The sequence below is a fragment of the Pan paniscus genome, chromosome X (assembly GCF_029289425.2).
Source record: "Pan paniscus chromosome X, NHGRI_mPanPan1-v2.0_pri, whole genome shotgun sequence".
Lineage (NCBI taxonomy): Eukaryota > Metazoa > Chordata > Mammalia > Primates > Hominidae > Pan > Pan paniscus.
Window position 1 is genome coordinate 30,590,847 of NC_073272.2, and position 19,639 is coordinate 30,610,485.

General features: G+C 33.8%; 1 protein-coding gene across 1 annotated transcript in view; it reads left to right on the forward strand.

Moving 5' to 3' along the window:
* The window catches only part of IL1RAPL1 (interleukin 1 receptor accessory protein like 1), a 1,371,738-nt gene that overhangs the window by 213,529 nt on the left and 1,138,570 nt on the right, over positions 1-19,639 (forward strand). The window lies entirely within an intron of this gene.

The window sequence follows — 19,639 nt, forward strand, 5'->3', positions numbered from 1 at the left end:
GGGTTGTAGCTGCTACCATCTTCACATGGCCTTCTCCTCTGTGTCTTTAATCTCCTTCTGTTTTTCTCTTATAAGGACACCCGTCATTGGATTTAGGATTCACTGGGAAAATCCAGCATGATCTCATTTTGAGATCTGTAACCTTAATTACATCCACAAAGATTCTTTATCCAAATAAATTCATATGCACAGGTCTTGGTGGACATATCTTTTGGGGGACCACTGTTCACACTGCAAATGTCAAAGCAAGAGGTATGGATTTTGAAATTGTCCTCATATTGAGAGCAACATGATGGAATGAGATTATCCAGGGAAAACATGCAGAGAGAGAAGAGGAAAAGAAAAGGGAAAGGGAGAGGATCAAGGATTCTGTGGAACACTAGCCCTGAAGAGGCTGGCAGAGAAAGAGCAGCCAGTCAGGGAAAGAGACTAAGGGAAAGCTAAGGGAGGAAGAAAGAGACCTTACTTGTTTTGGTTCCTGCAAACCAAGAGTGGAGAAAGTTTCAAAATGAAAGAATGATCATGTTACATTCTTTGGAAAGTTGTGTCAGATAACTGAAAATACGTCATTAAATCAAGATTCAGGAAAATGTAGGGGTGGAGAGACAAGGGAGTCTGAAAGAAGTTGATGTCAGGTTTAAAAAAGTATATATTGTACAAAATCAGTATATTAAAGGGCCTTTGCATATTAAAGGGATTTTATTTATTTATTTATTTATTTATTTATTTATTTTGAGACAGAGTCTCGCCCTGTCACCCAGGCTGGAGTGCAATGGTGTGACCTCGGCTCACTGCAACCTCCACCTCCAGAGTTCAAATGATTCTCCTACCTCAGCCTCCTGAGTAGCTGAGATTACAGGCACCCGCCACCATGCCCAGCTAATTTTTGTATTCTTTGTAGAGACAGGGTTTCACCATGTTGGCCAGGTTGGTCTCGAACTCCTGACCTCGTAATCCGCCCCCCCCCCCCCTTGGCCTCCCAAAGTGCTGGGATTACAGGCGTGAGCCACCACACCTGGCCAGGGATTTTACTTTTTAAAGTTTGTTTAACTCTTTAGAAATTATGCTTTTTCTATTTAGGTAAAACGAGTATAAAACTTGTGGTCATCCATGCTAATGAAAAGAATTGTACATTAGTACAGATATAATAGTATAGATAACATTTTTTTCCAATCAAAAACTTCTTTTTTTTCCAATCAAAAACTTCTTTTACCAAGAATTAAAACATGTTTTGCCATAGATAAACCTCCTGAAGGAAAGGTGATACTGATTTAATTTTCGTTTTTTCATTTCATAAATACAGATATGGAAGATAGCTTACAAGTGTATTATAATTTTCCATGGTTAATCTTCATGTTAAGTATCGTAAGTTCCAGGAAAGGTCTACAGACAGCTAATATTTACACTCCAACTTTCATCCACAGTGATGATCACAAAAATTACATCTTTTTAGTTAGTATCTCAGAAGTGGCTTACATTAATCTGATGAGTATTATATTAGGTTGGTGCAAAAGTAATTGCAATTTTTGCCATTACTTTCAATGGCAAAAACCGCAATTAGTTTTGCACCTACCTTATAATACCCACAGCAGTGGAAATTAAAACACTTGGGTTTCAATGCAGCTGCTAACGAGGCTTGTTGATTGGGAACATGTCCCTAACTGAAGCTGTCATATCTTTGGTTTCCTTTTTCATAAAGTTTTGCACTACAACATCGTCCATACAAATAATAGTTCATCTTTTTGTTCCTTTCATAAATATTTATTGAGCACTTTCAATGCATACTAAGTATATACCTGACACTTTTTTCTGTAACTTATTTTACATGTTTGCAAATTGATCACACGTTTAAAAAGGCAGAGTTTGTGACCAGAGTACCTGAGGCCCATTGTTAGCTACATTTAACTTTGTGCTATACAGTTTGAGTCAGTACTACAGAGTGGAGGATGTTATTAGCTTAAAACAAAGGTTCTGTTAAGAGAAAAAAAAAATTAGTTTTTATTTCTTTTTAAATAGCACACAGTATATCATTAGAAAGCCAAATTAAAAATAAGATACTTCTTGCATGTGGTGATGTGATTAAGTAAAATTTGGTTTGTCAGTTTCAAATACCAAACCATGTTTTAGTCTATTTTTGCTTATTTAAGGCAAATTTCTTTTTGTAGAGTTATGGTCTCTTAAGACATCTATGCAAGACACCTTGCATGGGAAATGTTGCCTTAAGGCGATGACAGTGAATAACTTTGCCAAGTTTTAAAATCTCTGAGGGTTATATATAAATATTTCTTCAAAAAATGTCAGTGAGCCTCTTGTGAGTATTCTCAACACTATTCAATTGTCATTTATGTTTTACTAACTGTACTAAAATATTTCCAAATTAGTTTTGCTACCTTGAGCTCAATAAAGTACTGCCATTGGCATCTTACTTTAAGTTCTTAATGCATATTCCACTTATTTTGTATTCCAAATATTATGTTGTAAATAGTAAAGAAAAATTATTCTTATCAATGATGAAGAAAGATTTTCATACTCTGGTGCATTAATATTTTTCTGAAATATATTGTCATATCAGAAAAAATGCAACTATCTGAAAAGAGGATTCTTCCAATTTTTTCTATAAATATGTTCTATAAAGCAATTGTACTCTCCAATGCCATCTTGTGGCTTTTTAGGATTGATGAAAATGCGGTAATAAACACAGAACACAGGGAGAAATAAACATGGGAAGAAAACTTCTGATGAATTATTGCTCAGTGATTATTTTACTTGATCTTAATACTGTTCAAACATTTATTTGCCCTGATTTATTGCCTTAGGTTTTATAAAGAGTATATATATATTTCTCCTATATTTTGCTACATTTTTATAATAGAAATGTTCATTGAGATCTTGTAAGGAGATAAAAATATCATATTTTTATGATCTTAGCATCATGTCCATTTGTAGCCCTATATTACCAGAATTCAAATTATTTTGACAAGTGCATTGATATTATAGACTTATTAAAAATCCTCTTTTAATACATTGCTGTCATTAAGGTCTTGTCATTTTAATAATTCAGGTGTCGAAAGGAGAAAAAGTCATTAAAGATTTTAGTTGCTCACTATTATAAATAAGAGCTGCTGAGAAGAATATGGAAGTGAAGATCTTGTGTGGATAGATATGTGCTTCACGACTTAGGTTTTCCTGCTGGTCTATTGGACGGGCCTTGGAATAGGAGATGGGAGGGCCTAGGTAGAATCAAGCTAAATGGAAAGCACTAGTCATCAGGCAAAGTTACCTTGAAAAAGCAGTTACTTTTATCTGCATGTCCCAAAGAATGAAGACCAAGAGAAATTATTGGTCGGCAATGTTTTGTTTTTTTAAAGTGAAAAATTTTCAAAGGGTCTTAACAGTTATAAATGCTTTTTCAAACGAAAGGCATATAATACACCCCCCACACACGAAAATATTAGCATGCTACCAATGTTTTCAAACTTTGATAAGAATATTTTTCCTGTTATGAGCACTCATCTAAAATATGTACAACTGTACTTGATTACGTGTGTTTCTTTTAGGATTTTATGCATGGAACCTACTTCTTCTTAAAGGACAAAGTAACAGGTTGTGTACACCAATGTTAACAAGCATTTATTGAATTCCTAGTATATACCAAGTGCTTGATAACATTGATTCACATCAGCTATGCCTGGGCATAAAAAAGGTTAAAATATTTAGATATTTGTTTGTAGAAACTTGCCTTTTGTATTCTTTATTTAAAAAACAAACTTGTGGAAAATTTTATTAATAGAAACCAAGGCAATATGATTTATCTTTATTAATTTGATCATTCTTAGTTTTCTATACCTATGAATCATATCCTGAAAATTGTTTATATAATTTCCTCATAACTTTGCTGATTTTTTTAGAAACATATGGAGTGCTCATTTTTGTAACTGCATGCCTTTTTACTTTATAAAATCCATGTATCTGTCATGTCTTTGGAACTGGTGGTGCTATAGGCATTGTCCTTTCATATTCACTAGTCAGTTCTAATTTATTCTTTGTATTTAGCAAATGTTTTCAGACAAAACATACTGTAAACAAGCAACTGGACTGAATTCTCTGGGGGATTAAAAAAGATGAACAATCTACCACCTCTGCTATTAAATACCTTGCAAAAAATAAGTGATATGAGATATCATACATGTATAGTATATTACTTTCCTATTGTAGCTGTAACAGATCACCACAAATTTAGTGTCTTAAAACAACACAAATTTATTATCTTATGGTGATGAAGGTCAGAAGTTCTAAAATCCAGGTATCAGCAGGGATACATTCCTTTAGGAGGCTCCAGGGAAGAATCTGTTTTCTTGCTGTTCCCAGCTTCTAGAAACCACCTGTATTACTTGTCTTGTTGCTCCTTCCTGAACTCAAAATCATCAGCATAGCATCTTCCAGTCTCTGTAACCTTTACTTCTACTGTCACATCTCCTTCTCTGACTCTGACTTTCCTGCCTCCCTCCTGTAAATACCCTTGTGATTACATTGGGCCCACCACTTTAATCCAGAATAATCTCTCCATCTCATGATCCTTAACTTAATCATAACTTCTAGGTTCCTTTTGCCACTCAACAGTCACAGGTTCTAGGAATTAAGATATGGACATCTTTGGAGAGTCATTATTCTGTCAATCACAGTGGCATATTAGAGTAGCTTTTACATAAAATAGTTTGATATGGATGGAATACATCTATATCAGGGCACAGTACAGAATAAGTGATGAGGGAGTGTCAGGAGAAAAGGTGGAAAAAGATAGATGGGAGCCATATCACAAGGACTTTGTATGACATGACAAGAAATGCTAATATTATGCTCTAGGAAGTCAGGAACCATTGAAGAAATTGAAGCAGAGCTTAGTAGGAATAACCTGACCAGATAGATTGGAAAGAGCTCTAAGACAAGAGAGTGGGAAATGAGGCCAGTAGTCCAGGTAAGAAAGTCATGAACTGAGCCAGTAACAGCAGGAATAAAAGAAAGAGAGATGGATTTGATTGCTAGTAAAAACTGGAAGTAATAAAAACTAGCAGGTGATTGTACAGTGAAGAGAGGGAGATGGAAGGTAATTCCAGCTGCTTTTATTAAGTTAAAAATTCTGTTGAGAACTAGTAGCTAATGTTATATTTCTAGTCTATATTTTTCCTGGTCAGATACATTTTTGGGTTTTCAAAATGATGTATCTTTTGCAGTGTGGATTCCGACTGACAAATTGTACATCTGAAATAAAAATCTGCGTTTGGGTCCACTGTTGGGTTCTTTCAAATGTCTTCTACCCTTGTGCCTATAATGAAGTATTGGATCAATGGGTCTTGCCTTGATAATCTCAGTGAAGAACTTCAGGTTAACACAGGGAGAAGCTTTTTATTTTTTTAAGATGTCAAGTTTCTTTTAGTAGGTAGTGCTAAATTGTGGTATACCTACATGCATACACACATATGCACATGTATCCACTCAAATATACACACAGTTAACTATTAATTCACAAAACACACTTTTATTGCGGCTTTCCTATATGCCAGTTGCTGAGGATTCAAAAACAATAAGAATATATGATCGCTGCATTTTAAAAATATCTATGTTTTATTTACCTAACTAAATAGTATAAGCTCATTGAGTATAAAAACATCTTTATCCGTTTTTATATGTATACATATATGTATGTGTATATATATATATCTTTTATAATCGCTATGCTTAAAAGAGTCATTGCATAATCAGTACTCAGTACATCTTTGTATTTCATTTCTGGATTTAAGAACACTGACAAATCTCATCACAGCACTCTCTATTTTCCTGTGGCAATGTACATGCATGTCATAACTCTTCTCTGATACCAGAAACTCCTTGAGGAATGATCTCTATATAGTTTAAGTTCATTACTGAGGCTTTACACATAGCATTATTTGACCAATTGTTATATAAGCAAATGAATAATTTTAACTTACATGAAATGAATAGTTTCATTAGAGTTTACATTTCTCTGAAAAGGAGGAATTAAAGCTTTATTTTTAGTTGCCAGGGTGACCTGACCATTCATGGTTATTGTGTATAATCCCCTGCTGAAATTGTAATAGCTGAAGCTGAAAGCACTGAGACTACACTGGAAAGTGAATCTTGAGATGGCACTTCTTCTTTAGCTCCAAAGGGCAAATTTTCAGTTACTTTGTTATAATAGGAATTGTGCAGCTTTTTCCTCCTTCTTATCTTTGAGAGATTTTGCCATGTCTGTACATATGTAGGTCATTCCATGAAGGAAGAGCAGATACACAAAAGGACTCCTGCATGGAAGGGTGGCTGGAAGGAGTAAGGCATTAGCCAAAGCAGCTGCTCAATGTCTCCATGTCTCTCAAAACGGATCATAACAAACCCTAGGAATGCTGGTGAATAGAAGTGGCCTACAACATTGAGGGTGTTTAATTTTAATTCAGAACATAAATTAGTTCAATTTGGCAACTTGCGCCTTCATTCTGCCACTCTAACTGACATGCTGCTCCGTGATGAACAGTGGTGACTTACTGTTTGTTTCAAAGGCATGTTTTTGCTTTCTTTGGGAGACGTGCTTGGTTTGTTTTGTTCAATTTTTAATGATACATGATTTTATTTTAAATTTCTTTGGAAACTGCTTTGTATCCTAGGGTTTCCGGCTTCCTGTGAATTGAGGAGAGGTTATTACCTTCTAAGTTTTCAATTAGGAAAACAAAGCAAGTTTGGAAGCTCCGTTGGGACCTTGTAAACCCTCTCAAAGCATGTTCTGAATGAGACAATTTTTGTGCAACTAGCTCTAATTGTCTGAGATGAGACTATCTACAGAAGCTAATTGGAGAGTGTCTCATTCTGCAGCATGTATGGAGTCAGCAGAATAGTAATTTTGCTTTCTTGGGTTGTTTTTCCTTTTTGTTGTTGTTATTTTGTTTTGTCCACACTTCCTTTCAGTACCTAGCATTTTAAGATAAATCTTTCTCAATTTAAAATTACTTATCTCTAATGGTAAGGCTCAGGATTTCCATATAGACCCTTCCCAAACTCTGTGTAATAATGTTCCTAAATCCTCAACCATTCTTTAGACCTAATATGGAATTAGTAAGCCTTTGATGGACTTGTATTCCCTTTTGCTTTACCTGGATGTGATATTAAATTCTGTTTCAATTTTAATGTTTGTGTTCTGAATTACAGCTGGTAGGTACAGAATAGTATTTATCACATTTTCTTTCTTATGATCACCACCTGAGTGATTACGTTGTTGACATATTCTGAATTAGACAAGAACATATGCTCAACTAAATTGATGCCTTACATAGAAACTTGCATATAATGAATTTCATTTGTGCAGTTATTTTAATTTTTGATTACACTTTTTAGTTTTAGTTTTATGTTTTCTTATGCTTCTCTAAAGCTGTTCCATCATGACTGAAAAACTAAGACTTCTCTGAAACTTGGAAATTTATTATGCAGATCTCATAATTATCCTAACTAGAAACCAGGTTCAATATAATTAAGGAAAAATATTTAAACTTTATAGATGTACGCCATTTGTTCTCCTATTCATCCTACATTTGATTTTTAGTTTATAGTCTTTAATAAGTGGGGAAAACAGAATTACATTGACACTTTTTGGATTTAATTGGAAGGTTTTCAGAAAAGCTCTTTTGCGTCAGACTATCTCTTCTACAAATGTTCTAGTGATGACTGATGACTCTAGAAGAAAACTCCATCAAATGGAAGGTAGAAGAGGAGTCCCAAGTAGGAGGCAGCTGAGAATACAGAGTAGGAGAAGCTTCTGAGGCAGTGTATCAAGTAATAGGTAAGGACAGAGCAGAGACTTGTGTCTTCCTCCTTCTTCTTTCTGTGTCCAAGGCTACACTTTGCCATTATATAATTTTGACATCAAATAAAACCAGTTTTCCTCGCAGTAGATTGAGGCAGGTATTATGAAGAAAAGGATGGACAATGCCAATGGATTAATGGCTTAACTCAGACACGTTTCTGTTGTGAAGAAACCTTGAGACAAAGTTTAAGACTGGGAAAAATAACATTAAAATCAGATGTTTTGAGTTAAGAAAAAACATATAGATGCTGTTTGAGATCATTTTAAATGGAAACACTTAGTTTATGCCACCATGTGGTTATACCACACCATCTGTAAATTAGTGTTCAATGACACATTATTAAAACTTATACATTCAAACTCATGGTTAATTTTAATCTAGATGCCTAAATCTCTGGGAATTGCAAGCATGTAAAACTGAACTCAACTTGCATTAATACATGAAGAGTTAATGAGAAACTGTTTTCCTGTGTATATGAATATAAATGCATGTTTTACTATTTCATATAGATAATTTATACATTCTTTACATGCTTTATGGGATTATGTAGTTACATATTTATATGTTATAATACTTGAATTGGAATGGGTATTAAACAAGACATAGGCTTTTAATATGAAAATATTAATATGCTTTAATATAAATAAGTTAAATATTTTTTGAAAAACAAATTAGGTATTCATTGCCAGCTTATAAATATGAAGCCTTTTAAATTTATACCTCACTTTAGCCAAAAGAGGTTACGTTACTCTTTGCAATTATTATTTTTAGGAGAAGGAGGGTATTTTTCTACTATTGTTGCTTTTTTCTCAGCATTTTTGAGTCAATGGGTGAAATGCTTTTACTTGGTGCTGTTTTTGCACCAAGTACATTGTTATTTTACCCATTGTAAATTATTCTCTCAATGGTTTAACAGGCTAAACGCTTAAATAAGAGGTGTCTTTTTTTAAAGAAAATATTTGGAAATGTGCAAATGAAAAGAGTAAATCTATTTTTGGTCAGGTTGTCCAAACTCTTCTTAGGATCTTATAGCTAGTATTTGCTTTTTTAATGGCTGTTTGAGGTGTGTTTAATTTAACAAGAATATGCCAGGGATTTACTAAATTACGTAAGATAGTTCTTTTTTTCAAAAAGTAGATCTAGTAATTTTATTTTTCATTTAATACTCATTCAACATATAATATTTTGAGTTGTCTACTATGTGATACCTACTATTCTAGGAACTTAGGATAAAATGATAGATGCATTTCTCATGAAGAGTACAGCCTAGTGGGCTTAAATAAACAAGATAATTTCATAATAATTCATGCTATGAATAAAATAAAACAAGTTAGCATGATAGTGATTGGCAAAGGTAGTTACTTCAGATATGGAGGTCTCTTTGCAAAGATATCATGTGAGTTGAGACTTGACTCTGAAAAAAGAGCCCATTAAGTGAGAACATGGGAAAAGCTCATTCCAAGCAGGATAGTGAGTACCAAAGATATGCAGCAGTAGCAAACAAGACACATTTAAGAAATAGAAAGATGGTCATTATGGATGACAGGTAGTGACGAAGAATCATGCAGTGAGTCAAATTGTAAAGTTTTCAAAGGGTGCAGAGCAATGATTGGAGGAGTAAAATGGAAGGAAATGTTGGAGAATTAGCCGTGGCCCCTTAGGTCATGGTTTAGAGTATGCATTTTATTCTCAGTGTAATGCAAAGCCGTTGGAATCTAGCAAATGGAAGACTGAGTATATGATTTACATTTTTTCCAAAGAATCTTTTTTTTGGCTGTGGAGTAAGAAGCTATTTAAATCATCCTAGCAACAGATGACAGTTACTAGATCTTGGGTATTAAGTGGAAGATGGAGAGATAAAGACTGGTTCGGGTACAGTTTGGAAGTAAAACCAAACAGGACTTGATGGCATACTGGATATAGGGGATGAGGAATATGTAAGGGATATATACCATATAAAGAAGCACAGATGACTTCTAAGTTTTATGAGTAACTGTATTGATGGTGGGACTATTTCCTGAGATGGGGAAAATTAGGGGAGGGAGAAGTTCCTGTTTTCAAAATGTAGAATTAAGTTCGAGATTCCTATTCAGTCTTCGAGTGGCTTTGTCAAGGAGTCTGCAGGCAGCTCAGTGGACAGGTTAATAATGGATATTTAAGTGGAAGGAGCCATTGGCATGTAAATTGTATTGAAAACCATTTGCCTGGATGAGATCACTCAAGCTAAGTGTAAGTAGATATAAAAAGTAGAGGTTGCAGGACAGAACCCTAGGATACTTCAACATTTCCGTAGTTAGCAAAGAAGTGAGATACCAGAAAAGTGAGAGAGAAAATATGAGTGTGATTTCATGGGAGCTCAGAATGATTCAAAAATACGTAATTAAATGTATTGCATAGAGCTGAGAAGTGAAATAAGATGAAGATAGAAGATTGCTCATTGGATTTGGACATAGGTATAACTATCAATAATGTAAAGCAATCAATGAATATCACTGAAAAGCATAGAATGGTGGGTAGGCAGAAGTCAAGGGAGCAAGCCCAGAAGTCTTATTTGCAATATGGGCATGACACTGCAGCAAATTTAAAATCTTCTATTGAATGTAAAATGCATATGAATTTTTTTTGAATGCCACTAGATAGCTAAAGGTGAACATGTAGGCCAAATGGAAAAGCAAAAAGAACAGAAGCATAGAGATCAAACTATTTTAGGGAACAAAAACTAGTTAACATCAAATTGATTGAAATTTGTTTCACAACCCCATATTTCTCATGCCCACTGTCCTATGAGATCTATTATGCTGTTACGTAATGAAGAGCTGTGTTAATTATTCCTGCCACCTGCATCTAATGAAATTAGATGTGAAATTTCTGATAGGTACAGATGGCCACTTGAAAAAAACAATCCAGTTTTTCTTTTTTTTCTATCAGCTGGTCAAATCTCATAAGTTAGAAATGTTCAGACTATAAAATTAACCCCAGCATTCTTCATTTGTATAGATACTAAGTATAAATGACAACTTCCTCAAGCCCAAATAACTTGTTTGGATTTAGAGTTTAAATACTATCCAATTAAGTGTATCATGCTGACACATTGTCATTTAATACTCCCTTTGGTAGAGGGTTAAGCTTGTTGAATTATTTCAACTTAAATAATCTGATAACCCTCTCCCAATTTAGTTCAGTTAATTTTATGCAAATAAAATTAAATCTCAAAATGCATATAAAGTAAGAGCATAATACAGTATGTAATGGGGCATAATAAAGTTGCCAATATTATAATGAAGCGCATAGAAAAAGTGTGACCTATTGTAATTAGTAATGTGCACCTCTGACAAGTTGTAAAGCATGAATTTTCCTGGTAAGGAAAAAGAGAATGTGTGGTAATGGTAGCTAAAATCCTATTCGTTTTGCATAGATTGCTATGAATATTCTGAAGCTGAGGGTTGTTGAAGTTGGAATTTAGATGGTTGAATGAAGATGTGCTCTGGAAATTAGGAGTACAGATAGACCCACATGGTCAGATAAAGGAAGGCTGACAGAATAAAGAAGCAAGACATGGGTTGGTTACTTGAGTTGTGGAGATGAATGAGAAATAAATTGAATAAGATACAATGATTAGAAATTGATACATTAAGCCTGGAGATGAATACAATGATTACGAATATGTTCAGACCCACATATGTACCAAATGCAACGGATGTCAGACATCTCACTGTGAAAGCAGGTGTTGAGATGTGCAAGGCTTAAGGTAACCACAAGCTGAGAGAGGAGCAGAAACATATTAAGAATTCTCTAAATAACAGTATTAAACAAAATAATGTTGAAGCCCAGAATGTCAGAGATTTTCTTTATAACTCCCTCATATGAGGTGAAATAACCTACTTAAGGTTGTTCAACTGGTTGTGTGGCCTACTAGGTTAGACCATCAGAGACAGTGTGGTCCTCCTTGGATGAGTTGTTTAGGAGAATTATACATGATATAAAGAAAGGTCACAGCCATGTGTTAGAAACCGACCTTTGTGCATTATTCCTTCTGCAGGATTCCAGGGGAAGAAAAATCAATTGCTGACTAAATAGCATATTTGAATTACAGAGATCAGCAACAGTATAAATATTGCAGGAAAATTTATATATAAAGAAACTTCTATGTGCCTTTATTAGTTTTGTCCACACAAAATGAAACAATGTGTGTATATATATATTTTTTTCAGGCAAGCACCCAATTGAATTTCAGAAATCAGAAAACAAATAATTTAACCTTTCTTTTTAATTCAATTATATTAATTTGCCAAAGAATCGCTCTCTGATAAATAATTTTAAAGTGTCAACTCTCTGAATTTTGTAAAATATGTAATTTTGGGTAAATTTAACTACATATTCTTGGATCCTTACCATTTTCTTCTCTTGAATATAAAAGATTTAGAATATGTCTTGATGATTTTTTGCTTGTTGTAATTAAAATGTCAAACTTAAAGTTGTTAAAATGTACATCTCTCTGATACTAGTAATTCTTTTCTCTTTTAAAAAACATACTTATCCAGTATTTAATTTCATATGTCTAGATTTGCTTAGGCAAAATGTAGAAGTGCCTGCTCTTCAGTTTGCACATTAGCTAATATAGTTTAATATATATAAATGAATGTGTATAATAGAAGTATATTCATAAGTTAGAACGTGACATATTACCTAACATAAAACAAATAAAACAGATAACTCAGTAGTTTGAAAGGGAAGCTTAAGGGTAATACTATACATATAGTGTCATAACACTATCATGAAAATCTCTGTTAAACGCTGTCTCCTCAGGCACATTCTGTTAACTCTTCCTACCACACTTGTCACATTACCCAGTTTCATTTTCTTGACATCACCCAGGGCCCTCTGAAAGAATTTTCTGTATTAACATACTTGTTTAATGTTCCACCATCCATATAAGAATGTAAACTCAGTCATAGAAGATTTTTTTTTCTTGTTCACTTCTATATCCCGAGCATCTAAGAACAATGCCTGGCATATGAAAGATGTTTGATAAATACCAATGAAATTAATGTTTGAATGAATGATAACATTTCTGTTTCGTTGTATTTTTCATTAAAACTTCAAGTTTCTCTCAACTGATTTCAGATATTCCTTCTTTTCTAATATATGCATGCAGCACTATGAATTTCCCTCTAGGTGCTGCTTTCACTGATCCCCAAAACTTTGATTATTGTCATTTGTTCAAAAGATTTTAACATTTTTTGGAAATGTCTTTTTTGAGTGTGGATTATTTAGAAATGTGTTATTTAATTGCAAATACTTGGAGATTTTCCAGCTATCTTTCTGTTGTTGATTTCCAATTTAATTCCATTGTGGTCTGAGATAATACATTGAATGATTTCTAGCCTTTTAAATTTGTTAGGTTATGCTTTATTGTCCAGAATGTGGTCTATCTTCGTCAGTGTTCCATGTGAGCTTGAGACAAATATGTATTCTGCCATTGTTAGATGGAGTATTCTATAATGTCAATGAGTTAAAAATGATTGATAATGTGACTCAGGTCATATATGTCCTTAATGATTTTCTGCCATTTTAATCTACTCATTACTGATGTAGGAGATGTTTAAATCTTCAACTATAATAGTGGATTTGCCTGTTTTCAGTTCTATCAGTTTTGGCCCATGGAGCTTGATGTGCTGTTCTTAGGTGTAGACATGTTTAGGATTGTAATGTCTTCTTGGGAAATTGGCCCCTTTATTAAGTAATATACCTCTTTATTACTGATAACTTTGCACATTTGGAAGTCTGAAATGTCTTAATACATTAATGATCTTAAATAAACTAAAACTCCAGCTTGCCTTTCGAGCACTGCACAGTACAGTAGTTTCTGATCTTTCTGTTTTGCCTCTCTTAGTGTGGAAACTCTGCCCTGCAAATGAGTTGAGTCCCGAGTGAATCAGGACCCACGTATTCTGTCCTATGAAGGCTGAGTGCAAGAGGAGATTACCTCAACTTCTTGGTTGCACTCACAGTGATTTTGCTTCTTGAAATTGGAATTAGAAAGAAAGAGAAATGCTAGCAAATTGCTCCTCCTAATGAGTTATGGTAATCTTTGATTGGGAAATAAAGCTAGAGAGTGCCCCATCTTCTTAGCCATATCCATTAGTAATTGAGCTTTTGCCTAGTTGAGCTGTGTGGAAGGTTGTAGGAGGAAAGGAGCAGATAATGGTTCATATGCCACAGACTCCCACTATTCTAACTGAATTTTAGTATGTTTTCTTGAATAAATGTTTTGTTCACTTACTATATTCCTTTGGGGCAATTTTCAGGTTTGTGTGTGTGTGTGTGTGTGTGTGTATGTGTGTGTGTGTGTGTGTGTAGTTTTTGAAAAACTGATTTCACAAGTTTTGCTTGTTTCACTAGGGAATGGTCCATAGAGCTCATCATGCTGTCATCTCAAAAGTGGATCTTTCCAACTTTCCTTTGATTAGTGTTATTATGGTATATCTTTCTTAATCATTTTGTGTGTAACATATAGGAATATTCATGTTTAAGGTGGGTTTCTTGTACACAGCACATCCTTGTGTCTTGATTGTCTTAATCCATTCTGACCATCTCTATTTTTTAATTGGTATATTTAGACTAGGCCCATTTATTGTGATTATTGAAATAGTTGGGTTAATATGTACATGTTTGTAACTGTTTTCTATGCATTTGTTCTTTGTATCTTTTTATTTCCCCTCTTTTTCTGCCTTTTCTGGCTTTGATTGAGCATTTATATGATCCATTTTATCTTCTCTCTTAGCATATCAATTATACTTCTATTTTAAAAAATCTTGGTGGTTGCCCTAGTATTTGAAATATACATTATTAGCTAATCTAAGTTTATCTTCAAATAACAGTATACTGCTATATGCATGCTGCTGGTACTTTATAATACAGTGATCTCAAATTTTCCTTGTATTACCTATGACATTGATATTATTCACATAATTTACCCTCATACTATATTTACCTAATACATTGTTACTATTATTAAAATTAGCAGTTATATAATATAAGAATAATAAAAACAAAATACTTTACCTTCATTTATTTCCTCCCTTGATGCTCTCCCTTTATGTAGAGCCAGATTTGTAACCTATATCATTTTACCTCTGCCTGAAAAAACATTTCACATTTCTTGCAGGGCAGATCTGCTATGATGAAATCCCTCAAGTTTTGTTTGCCAGAGAAATGCTTTATTTCTTCTTCACTTCTGAAGTATAATTTCACTGAATAATGAATTCTAGATTGATGTTTTTTTCTTTTTTTATTGTTACATGATAGATGTACACATTTTAGGGGTACATGTGATGATTTGAATACATTCATAGAATCAAATCAGGATAATTGGGATATCCATCACCTTAAATATTTATCCTTTCTTTACAGTAGGAACATTAGCATTATTCTTCTCTAGATATTTTGAATTTTATAATAGATTAATGTTAACTGTAGTCACCCTACTAATTTATCAAACACCAGGCCTTATTTCTTCTATTTATCTGTGTATTTGTACCCATTAATCAACCTCGCTTCATCCCCTCTTACCCCACCCTGCTTGGCCTCTGATAACCATTAATCTACCCTCTATCTTCATGAGATTCAATTTTAGCTCCCACATATGAGTGAAAACATGTGATATTTGTCTTTCTATGCCTGTCTTATTTTACTTCATTTGATGACTTCCATTTCCATCCATGTTGTTGCAAATGACAAGATTTCATTCTTTTTTATGGCAGAATATTATTCTATTGTGTATGTATGTGTGTTTATGTGTGTATATATATATAATTTTTTTCTTAACCATTCATCCATTCATGGAACTTAGATTGAATCCATATTTTGGCTATTGTGAATAGTGCTACAATAAACATAGGAGTGCAGATATGTCTTTGATATATTGATTTTATTTCTTTGGGGTGTATGCCCAGTAGTGGAATGCTGGATTATATGATAGTTCTATATTTAGTTTTTTGAGGAAACTCCATGCTGTTTTCCGTAGTGGCTGTACTAATTTACATTCTCACAAACAGTATATGAGGTTTTCGCTTCCTTCGTATCCTCGCCAGCATCTGTTAGTCCCTGTCTTCTGGACAAAAGCTATTCTAACTGGTTTGAGATGATATCTCATTGTGGTGTTTTTAGAGTAATTTTAACCTTTATTTTAGATTCAGGGGGCACGTTTGAAGGTTTGTTATAGGGGTATATTGTATGATGCTAAGGTTTGGGGTACAAATGATCCCATCACCCAGGTACTGAGCATAGTACCCAACAGTTAGTTTTTTAACACTTGCCCTCCTCCCTCCCTCCTTCATCGAGTAGTCCCCAGTGTCTATTGTTGCCATCTTTATGTTCATGAGTATCCAGTGTTTAGCTCCCACTTAAAAATGTGAGCATGCAGTTTTTGGTTTTCTGTTCCTGTGTTATTTTGCTTAAGATAATGGCCGCCAGCTGCATCTACATTGCCGAAAAGGACATGATTTTATTCTTTTTTAATGGCTGCATATTATGCCATGGTATGTAACATTTTCTTTATCCAATCCACCATTGATGGGCACCTAGGTTGTTTCCATGTCATTGCTATAATGAATAGTGCTGCAATGAACATACAAGTGCAAATGTCCTTTTGGTGGAACAACTTATTTTCCTTGGGGTATATACCCAGTAATGGAATTGCTGGGTTGAATGGCAGTTCTGCTTGAAGTTCTTTGAGATATATCCACAAGCTGCTTTCCGCAGTGGCTGAACTAATTTACATTTCCACCAACAGTATATAAGCATTCCCTTTTCTCTGCAGTCTTGCCACCATCCATTGTTTTTTTAATTTCTAATAATAGCCATTCTGACTGGTGTGAGATGGTATCTCACTGATGCCTATTCAGTTCTCAATAAATCTCAGCTATTGTATTGTTAATAGTAACAATAATGTAATTATGAATCCCAGTGTAAATTATTTGATATATAAACCTAAGATAAAGACATTTATTCAATTATACATATATGAAATTTGACCTGATAGCTCTTCATGAAACTTATAACCTCTTATCTGGAATTATTGTGATGGTAAAGGGATCACCATTTTAAAATATATACTCAGTGATGTTTTCTAGAAATATATTATAAGCAACAATTATATAAGGAAGACACAGGAAAAAAAATCAAGCTTTTCTTATGACCAATGTCTTCCCACTCTACCATTTCTAAGACCTCAGATACTGGATTTCATGTACTGTAACCTATGAGTCAGTAACCATCAACTCCCAATATCATTTTATTTGTAGTAGGTCCACCATGTATCAGGCAGACCTTTCACAGTGATAGATAGTATACAGAAGCTACCATGCTGAGATAGCAACAGTTTGCCATAATCTCATGAAGCACCACTAATAGGAGACTGCTGGCAGAGTCAATATAATGCATAATGTGCCTAGAGACATTTCTGAACCAATTGTACCAGTCATACATCTAGCACAGAATAGATAAGTAAACGGAAATATTGACTTTGACACAGGAGACATGTTTTAAACAAGAATACCCAAGCTGGATAAGATTTGAGGTCAATTTTGGAAACTTTTAAAAATATCCTTGTCTAAGTATTGTGACTTTTGTCCCAAGTGCACATTACTAGTCACTTTATCTTAGGATACAGGCAGGTAGCTAAGTAATTAATTCTTACCAGGCAGGTTCTGCTAAGCCTCCTCTAGAAGATGACCTTTTTAAAATGTTGACCTCACATATAGCTGAATGATGGATGTGTCACTTACTGGCAAGCTCTTTTCTGTTTTGGTGGGGAGTGTTTAAGATCATTGGACTTGTAGTGCACCTGGTAAATGGTGACAGGATTGTGAGTCTGGATATGATTAAGCAGTTTAGTAATATATATAATTTTCATGACTGTCTGAAATCTCTAGACACCTTTTCACTTTTGATCATGATTTCAACTGCTGCCGCCTGAATTACAAATCAAATGTTAGAACAACACATCATGATGCTAGAGGCATAGCTTAGGCATGCCAGCAAGCCAAATATTGAGTTTTGTGAGGGGGGTTGTGAAAGACAACTTTTTACCTATTTAGAACTAACTTGAAAGCATAGCTTTAGATTTACAAAAATTTAAGGACACGGGGATTGCTATTTTGTTAAGGCTTGTTTAGGGACATTGAACCTTAAAAGTCTCAATTTTGAAGAAGTAATGATTAATATCATTTGGGACAAACAAAGATTTTAGAGATGAAATGGTAGGTGACCTTGAATTTGTAATTTGTTTGCAGTATATCCCAATTAAGAGCGTGGAAAATCTCTGGTTAATATCAAATGTAAGTACTCTACATTGTAAAACTGGCAGTAAAGATGGGAACATCTCTGTAAAATAGTTTTATCAAATGAGTGGCTTAGTATAAGAATTTGATTTAATTTATATATATACATTATATTTTATATGGAAATACAACAACATAAATACATCAAATGTGCTTTCATCTTAGATTCTGAAAATTGGTTAATGCCTGAAAATTTCTGAAGTCCTGGTTGAGGTTTGCTGTTTCTCAGGTGACTTAGGGCTAAGGATTTATAACTTGATTCTAATAAATTCTGTATGTAAAATAGGTTAACTTTATTTAAAAGGTCTCATGAAATTTTTAAGTGATTATAGGACTTACACTTAAGTTCCTGAGCTAAATTTCTTCTGTCTTATAGTCTGACTGATGTCTTCAGTATGACCTCTAGCTTCTGAACGTCCATTATTTTTTCTCCCGTACACTCTAGTTTCTCTAGTACTCTCTTGAGAAATTACAGAACAGGTATTTGTGAAATATTGGAAGCATGTACATAGTTCCTGTGTTATTTATATTGGGGATCAGTAAAAGTATTTTAAAGCTAGATGTCATAGTTTTATTCCTCTGTCTCCTCGATATTTACTCCAAAAATGCAGGAACTCTACAAGAACCATGGAAGCATGCTACTATGTTTGTGTTTATATGTGAGTTACAAGTCAGTCCCTCCAAACACCCACTCCCCAGGAAATATACCTGGACATGTTCATCATCTTAAAACTACTCTGATATTATACTATAAAAATAATGAATTATTCCCTTAAAGAAGTATAGATGTGTCTGAGAAAATAAAAACCCATGAATCTTTGGATCCTTTAAGAATTATTTTTTTGGAATCTTGATATGTCAAGTGATTCAAAATGTTTGTTATATACGTGCATGTTTGTGTGTTGCGGACAAGATAATTATATGGAGCAAGCTAATTAATTTATTTTTTCTTATTAACAATTTCTTCATTTACTGAAGGGTGTTTTAAGGTAAATATCTTTATTACAACTAAAAATGTACTGAAGAATATGTTGTAATATTAGCAAGATTTGCCTAAGCCTGTATAACCAAATTGGCTAAAACAAATATATACACTTTTAAGATAAACTAAAGTGAAGTTTAAGCCATACACATATTGTTATGAAGTCTAAATTTTTGTAATAAGAAATAGGAATTCATCACTGGCAAGAGATTTTTAGTTGTAAATGCTTATAAACGTTTTGCAGGTATTTAAAATCCCATTTAGTTATATAAATCATTTTGTGGAAAATAATAAAATTGTGTAAGATCAGAATTGTTCCAGAAACCTAGGATGCAGGTTACTTTTTAAGGATAACTCCAGAGGCAAAATTAAATATACTTATTATCCCGTTTTATATACTCATTGATATATGTATATGTAACATTAAGAATTGCATAGTTTTTTCC